The sequence below is a fragment of the Benincasa hispida genome, chromosome 12, assembly GCF_027475165.1.
Source record: "Benincasa hispida cultivar pf3 chromosome 12, pf3_genome.v1.1, whole genome shotgun sequence".
Classification (NCBI taxonomy): Eukaryota; Viridiplantae; Streptophyta; class Magnoliopsida; order Cucurbitales; family Cucurbitaceae; genus Benincasa; species Benincasa hispida.
The window spans coordinates 8,304,539-8,313,127 of record NC_143489.1 but is presented as its reverse complement, the minus strand read 5'-3'; the positions used below and the strand labels follow the sequence as shown (position 1 = coordinate 8,313,127).

Here is an 8,589-nt window from a genome sequence, read left to right as displayed (position 1 = left end):
TACAACTTCCATTCTTGATATTATAATTTCCAAAAGAGCCACTTACTATAGGCTGTTTTATAATTGAAACAACATATTTCCTTTATTCTTCCCTTAAACACAAAGAACTGAAACAAAAAATGAAATTAATTTGGCAAAGTTGTGTTAATTACCGATGGTAAGATATGACCAACAATTGATTGAAAGGAAAAGCAGCAACAATAAGATTTTACTATGATTCTTCGATCCAGATGAGCAGGTTCAGAATTCGTTTCACGGTTTAACTACCATTTTTTAGTCTACACTATTTTATTTACCAAAATAAAATAAAATTTTTCTATATGATATTAAAAAGAAAAGCTATGCAAAAGTGACATAAAAACATCTCCCACTTTCCCTTCACTCCTAAAATATCAATAGTTCTAGTAATTAAACTAACAAAACACATTAATCAAACAACTCATCCAAACGATGAAACATTAGAACATTAAACTTCATGTTCATTCCAAACTACGAAATAAAAAGCTCTCAGTTATTTATACAAACACGAAAAAAAAAGGAAGTTAGGATTTGATAAAAGAAGAGAAGTATGTGGGTATTAAAATGTGGAAGTGCAGATATACTCACGGAGTTTGCCAGTGCTGAAAAACATGATAACAGGGACTTTAGCATCGAGAGAAACAATTTTCCTTGTAGAACCCACTCGAATTCAAGCTCTAATCCAAAAGCTTTGCAACCTAACAAAAACACGTTTAAAAAACTTATCCAATAATGAGAACCTATGAAACTCCCATATTGAATACTCAACAGCTATCTCACATAATTCAAAAGAACGAGACACAACACTAAATCCCTAAAAAAGAAAGAATTAATTTGAAGGTTTCATTTGATAATCCTGAGAAGGAAAAGAAAAAATGATGAACCATATAGATTGCGAACGAAGTTCTACAAAGAAGACAGAGCTCCGGTAGGAGCTTAAATGAGAGAGACTACATTCTTTTGTGGAGAGTGCTGCTTGCTGGATTCACAAGTCTTGTATGACGAAGGAGAAAGCAAAATCAAAGGGCTCTGCATCAACGATTGAGAAGACGAAGGAGAGATAAAAAATGAGGAAAAGTTGAATAAGATGGAGAATTCGAATACTAGGGCAAAGAAGTGACATAATTTTTGTGAAAGCGCTCCATTCAGGCCTTTCCGTAAAATGTTCAGCACCTTTTTTTAACTTTTTATGAGCTTTTTCCTTTTTATAAATGCTATGCTAAAATGCTATTGAATGTGTTCATTGTTGGGAGGAATCTTTAATAATTTTTGTTGTTTTCTAGAGATGAAGTGTCATTAAACACTTGAACTTCTTAGTTCTTTTCGTAAGTTCAAGTGATGGTTACTAAGTTTTTGAGTTATTTTGAGAGTTAAAATATCACTTAGACCTTTTTTAAAAAAATTTTAATTGGTTTTAAGAGTCAAAGTGACTATTAGAATCTTTTTAGGTTGTTGGGAGAGTTAAAGTGTCACTTATACGATTTTTAAGAACTTTTTAGTTGGTTTTGTAACTTTAAGTGACATTTAAAAACATTTAGGTTATTTTGAGAGTTAAAATATCACTAAGTCTAAGTTTTATTATCATGATTGGGTAAATTCACTTGATATACATGTTTAGAATTTGTTTATAAGTTTTGGAGTGGGTATCGAATATAGGAGATCGGAAAGTCATGAAATTAGGTCCATCTTAGTTTTTAAAATACACTTGGACGCTTTTTAAAGATTTCGTTTAGAAAGTTTGTTGATTTTAGGGGGAGGGTAGAGACTTCCAAATTTCTTTTCTAGTAGAGTGTAGTTCGACTCACATGAGTTTGGTTGTTACATGTTCTTTATGAGTTTGCTTTATTAATTTTGATGTATGGTTCATTTCGAAAAAGCAAGATTGTGAGCATGTTGTGCTTATTGGGACTTAACATATCTTTCCATGTTTATATATCTTGACCGCGTGACACAAACGACATTTTTACGGAGAAGTCAAACAAAGCCCTGTTCTTTTTGTGTAATTAATCTTTTTCGTTCATTTTTTCTTGAGAAAACTAACTTAGGAAAACAACAAACAAGCACTACATAATTTTTTGTATAGATGAAGTATTGTGGTTAAGGAATTAAGTTTGAATATATTCCCTTTTTTGAATTTTTTTTGTTACAATTTGGAATATATTGTTAGAGGAGATTTAAATATTTTTTGTCAAAAAATAAATATATTTCAAAGCATATAAATATGGGCAAAAAAAAAATATATATGCCAGCGTTCTTTTTGCGTTGTAAGAAATATATGTTGTAGTTATAAAGTTCTAGCCATGCTTTGTGTATGGGCAAAAATGACATTTCTACCCACATTTACCTTCATGTTGGCAGAAGTAACTATCTACCGACATAATGCGTGGGTATAAATATCATTGATGCCCACAAATGCTATTTCGTCGGCAGATTATCCTTTCTGCCGACGTATGATGCATGAGCATAAATGATATTTCTACTCATGAAGGATCTTGCGTCGGTAGAATACACTTTCTGCTGACGTATCATGCGTTGGTAAAAATTTATTTCTACACACGTTTTTTATTTGCATCAGCAAAATTGTCAATGCAACATCAAATACGTGAGTAGAAGCTCAGCCGATGAACTTCTTCCCACACAAAAAAATAGTTACTTCTTTCGGCAAAGACAAATTTTTATTTGCATCAGTAGAATTTTCTTTCGGCAAAGACAAATTTTTGTAGTGGTATGAGACCTCTTGGCTATGGTTCCAAAAATAAAGCAATGAGGCATTAGAAACATACCCCTTCCTTAATAAGGGAAATGTTTTTTTAGGGGAGGCTAGAAGTGGTACACTACAAGAAATTTAGGCTTTGATGTCGGTTAGAAAAACAAAAAATAGATGTATAATATTGGTTTCTTTAAAAAATGTAGATTTTTACTGTCGGTTTTAAACCGTCATTGTAGGTGTACCTATAATGTTGGTTTAAAACCGACATTGTAGGTGACCCACACTTTTGAATCTCAAATAAATTTTTAATCTTATTTTTTGTTTTCCTCTCTCTCCCATTTTCATTTCCATCTCAAAATTTGTTTTCCTCCTTCCCAAATTATCAATAAAAAGTTAAAAATAAAAATAACTCCAATGTAAAGTCTCTCTCAAATTTTAATTAATTTTTTCCTGATTTATTTTATTGGTTTTTTTTAAAAAAAAAAAACGGAAAAGCATTAAAGAAGGAAAAAGAAAACCCTAACCTCTCATCTTCCTCTTTCCTTTCTCTCTTTGTGTTCTCCGGTCGGCACCCCTCTACATCACTTCAGTCTGGCCTATTGGTGTTGATGCCCTAAATCTCGTCGGGTACTATAGTTTGTAATTGTATTGTATAAAAATTGTATTGTATAAAAATTTTGGCCCATGTATACTTACGAGCGATTTGTGAAGGGTCATTGCATTGTTGACTGGTTATATCCAATGGACGTAGAAATATATCTGTAGTGTGAAGAGTGCAGCTATCAGTCTTTAATGGAGTTCTCGGTAGTTAATGGATGTTGAATAATTTAATTAAAAAAGGTTTAATTCATTATTCAAGTACCATTAGAGCTTCAAGTTATAAGTCCTTGAGGTTTCTTCTATAGCTCAATAGGGATTAAAATGATAATCAATTTTAGATTAATTTGAATTGTTCAAATTAATTAAGGGAATTAATTATATGTGATATAATTAATGTTACTTAATTATATATGATATAACTACTATAATCTATACGATACATATTAATATAAAGTTATTTCGAGAGAAAATAAATATTTGAATATGACTCAATTATCAATTATGTGAATTGGATTCATATAATTAATGATTTATTAAATACCATTGATGAGAGAATTTAAACTATAGATTATATTGTATATGATACAATATTAAACAATAAATATGTTATATATGATATAACATATATATATATATATATTAAATTAAAATTAAATTATTTATTATTAATTTTAAATTTGTGTTTTGAATTTTAATGGGTGGTTGTGAATGGGAGACTCTTTCTGTTTCTTTTTGCAGTTAATAGAAAATAGAGAAAAAGTTCTCTGAGAAAAATTTTCTGTCTTCTCTCGATCTCTCCCTCTCTTTCAATTTTCCCGAGAGCCAACAAGTTCTTGGATTTTCATCCCAAGGAATAGAGAAGGCTCCAATCGGTGGTGGCCATTTGGATCTTTCGAGGGTTTCGAGTTTGTGACTGACCAACTTTGGAGAAGAGGAAATTCGTGAAGAAGGTCAGATCTTCAAAGGTAAAGGTTTCTAAGTCCTAATTAATTTTTTCTTTTCTCAATTTATTAAACATGTTGTAAATTTGATGTTACTGCATAATTTTATTTTTGTAATTCGATTATGTGAAAATAAAAAATTGAGACGATCCACGTTTTCGTTTCTTTACGGTCAACTTCCACGGCGACTGGCAGTGAGATCCAGTGAGTGAGCAGCGTGAGACCCTCACTTCGGCGACCCATTCGTATGTGTGATTATTCCACACGAGACCTAAGGTTCCAGTGGCGACAAAAGCTTCTGGCGAGCGTAATCGAGGGTGGCGAATTTTTCCTCTACGAACGGCACCCACCACGACACCGACATCCTCCAGTGACTAGTTTCTGGTAGGTGTTGCTTAGTGTTTGGCGTTCCAACAGCCCATTTTAGGGTTTCCCCCCTTTCTGCAAGGTTTGACATTTATCTATGGTATTTTAACGAGAAATTACGAATAATAAAACATATCTTAATCATTTGAAGTTCCAATTTCAGGATTGAAGAGAATCATCAGTTGTGATTCTCTCCAATCCAAATACACATAAAGAATCTAATTGAAAGAGATTGGGCACAAAATGGAATTTGATTATTATGGTATTAAAGTTAGATTGGAGTTTACACCTATTGTGGGCCTCATCATTGGTCGTGATTATAATTTTAAACTTATATAATTAAAAAATACATAGTTTGATTACTTTCTAAAATAATGTTATACATTAAATGGAGGAAAAAAAAGGTCAATTTTTTTTAATAATATTATTTGTTCATTTTTCTCTTAGATGAACTCTTTTTTCTCTCTCTAATCTTCTGTATCTGGATCCTCTAGAAGCTAAAGAAGGTGACACCGATTCCTATACATCCATTCACTTGGTTTTTCTCTTTTTCATTGATCTACGGTTTCTTTTATGCATTTTTAGGATAATTTTGTTTGGTTGTGTTAATTAATGCTATATTTGTGGCTGCTCTGTTTTGTAGTTTCTTTAGCATTTTATGAGTTTGTGTTCTTTATAGTATAACACAGTTAAAGACAATGAAGAAGCTGTCGAAGCTTATGGAATTCACCTCATAATTATTGGGATTGATGTCCTAAATCTAATGTATCTCGTGGTTTGTAGTTTTGTTAACACAAATTATTTATCTAAAAAAATCAAAGGTATTTTATTTAATATTCAGATAGCATTAATTCAATCCAATAAACTAAGATCCAAGGTTATATGATGTCACTTGAACAGTATGTGGTTGACATACAGGTGGTTCATGTTTAAGTAATAAACTAAAAAGTCTGTAGTAAATGGATGAAAGTTGTGTGCTTTATTCTGGTAACAATGCGGATACGACTCACTTTGTAATTGTTACGTGAGATGTAAGTGTTACAAACAATATGAACCATATTGTTTATATAGAAACATGTGAGTAGGGGTATCTTGTATAAAGGAGTTTATACATAGATCGGACCACGAAATAATTAGTTTCTCTTTATGACACCATTACTTAAAGAAACTAATATTTCACTACGATGACCATAGGAGACTTGACCTTAATCTAGAGTGAGTTGTGAACTCCTGTTTATGACGACAGTTCTTTGATCTGTACGGGTGAGAATAGTCATGATAGTCGACTCAATAAACTTACTATTTTGGGGATTTTTCTAATTAGGGAGTTGGGAACACAACTATACAAGAAGGAATTTCCTCCCCATTCCTTGGGAAAATACACAAATTGCTCCCCTAATAGCTTGTTTTGGTCTTGAGCAATGAGGCCTCGAAGGGTGTTAGTTTTTAGTTGGACTATAAATTGTTTGTTCATTAGAGGAATTAGTGGTACTTAAGAAGTTAAATGTAACTATAGGGGTAAAATGGTATTTTGACCTAGCTGTAGTTATGAGCATTTGTGAAGGCTCATCGCTTCGTTGATTGGTTATATCCATGGACACAAAAATATATCTACAGTGCAAAGAGTGTAGCTATCGATCTTCAGTGAAGTGATTAGTAGTTAATGAATATTGATTAATTGGATTAAAGAAGTTTAATAAATTGATCTCATATCATTGGAGTTTCTAATATGTAGGTCCATAAGGTCCCATTTCTAGCTTACAAAAGGATATTAACGAGGAATTATTTGAATTGTTCAAACCAAATTAAGGAATTTTATATTAATGAGATTAATATATAATAGTTAATTTTAGATATGATCTATGATCTAAATTTTTTAAAAGAGATATATTTGAATAAGATTCAAATATTAGATTTATATGAATTGGATTCATAAAGAGACGTATACATATAAATATGTGATATTTATATGTTAAATAACTCCATATTAAATATGATTTAACATAGTTACTTTATTGATTATTCAATGGTCAATTAATTGATTAAGAAATAATGGAGATTGGAGGTTAGTATAAACATATGATATTTATGATGATTAATTAAATGTATATTAAATATGATTTAATATAGGGTTATTTAATTAATTGGAACTAAGGGCATAAAAGGAAATTCCTGGAAATGGGGTTAATCTTTCTACATATAAATACATCCTTATAGTCATTTTAGGTAAGGTTTTTGATATCACACAAAAACTTAACCTCCAACTTCTCTCTAACTTCTCTCTATAATTCTCTGCCCTTTCCTCCTCAAAGTTCTTGGAGACCACACTTCCAAGTTCTTTGAATCCTAGAGAAAAGCAAGGTAACCTCGTTCGTGGTATCCTTCTACGTTGGAGAAGTTCGAGATTATTGACAATGGTGGAAGAAGAAAACTAGAGGAATCAACAAAAGTAAGTTGTGATTTCTCCTATTCTTCCTTTTTCAAGCATGTCTATGTTTCCTTTGAATGTTTATCCTAAAAGTACATGTTTTATTTTACTATTTTATTTATTTAAAAATTGAATTTCTAAATGCAAGGCATTTACATAGTTCCACGGGAATTCGATTCCTTCAATTGGCACCAGAGCGAATGGTTTATTGCATTTGATTTTTCCATCACTTGGTATCAAAGCGAATGGTTTCTTGCATCTTATTTTTTGTTTTTTGAAACAAAAATCCAGTTCATGAAGTGGAATTTTTCTGCATTTTACTTGAAAATGTATGAGGTTGGCTTGATAGATAATTTAATTTATTGCCACTATAGATTGCATTTTTTTATGTTGATTTGATCAGTGTAAGGGTTTATTATTTTGGGTATTTGTTTTTGCAACCGAGTCTGTAAGTTTTGGGTCGTTCGGGATCAGAATTGAAGCTTTTCGTTGCCTTAAATTAAAAAAAAAAAAACAAAGGACTCTACTTCTGTCTCGTGGTGTCTGGGAAGAAGGCATGCGATGGTGTCTCGCAACACCTGGCATGCGATGGTGTCTCACAACACCTGTCATGCGGTGATGTCTCGAGGCGCCTAGCATATGATGTTGGCTTACAGTGAGATGGCGTACGATGCTAACTCGCGGCAAGATGGCATGTAGTAGTAACTCGCGGCGAGGTGGCATACGATGCTAGATTGCAGCAAGCTAGCATGCGACGGGACACATTCCATGTGATGGGGTGATGCCCTTGCAAAGCATAAGAAGTTGAAGATGAACGCATCATCGCATGCCATGCGTCGACACTTAAAAGGATGAATGCAAACCCATATGGCAGGTAGTAGACCCATGGGACGAGTTGATGCACATGCGGTAAAGAGACTTAGGCGTGGTAGATGAAAATCGCATGATTGTGTGTGGAGGGGCAATGCCCATGCGATTGAACTTCATTGTCTAACGCATGCGGTACTTGAAACCCATGCGTCAAGCATTTCATCTACCATGCGCGGAGTTTAGTAGAAATCCCTTGCCCATCTCGATTTGTGCGTCAAGGAAGGTACCTGGCAAATAGCTGATCGCAAAAGTCTCTTCCAACGCAAGTTAGTGAATTTCCTTAGTAATTTTAATTTTATTGAAATTAGGTTGCCAATATTTGGTCTATCATAGCTTTTATATAGTTTTATATGCATGCGATGTATTATTTGACTATATATTTTATATGTTGCACAATGTATGCCATATAATTTTAAAATCCTATCTTAGGATAAACATGTTCATGCATCATATCTAAATATAAATGTTATATTTCTAGATGCGTGATTAATACAAGCATACTCATGCACTATATTATAATTTTTATATTATTTGAATGCTTGTTTTGAGTTAGCATATTCATGCATCATAAATATTATAATGTACGATGAATTTGCATGTTTATTTTTTATGAATGATAATTATAAGTATTATAATTTATTAAAAACATTACATTA

General features: G+C 32.2%; 1 long non-coding RNA gene across 2 annotated transcripts; it reads left to right on the top strand.

Annotated features, from left to right (window-relative positions):
* Positions 1 to 4,054: 4,054 nt before the first annotated feature.
* On the top strand, positions 4,055 to 8,373 carry LOC150031746 (uncharacterized). 2 transcript variants are annotated; one of them, XR_016525455.1, is made up of 3 exons: positions 4,055 to 4,293; positions 4,465 to 4,653; positions 6,948 to 8,373. It is a non-coding gene; the product is annotated as an uncharacterized LOC150031746 (long non-coding RNA). The 2 variants fall into 2 exon arrangements; XR_016525454.1 differs by lacking the exon at positions 6,948 to 8,373 and having other exon boundaries at positions 4,465 to 5,155.
* The last annotated feature ends 216 nt before the right edge of the window (positions 8,374 to 8,589 follow it).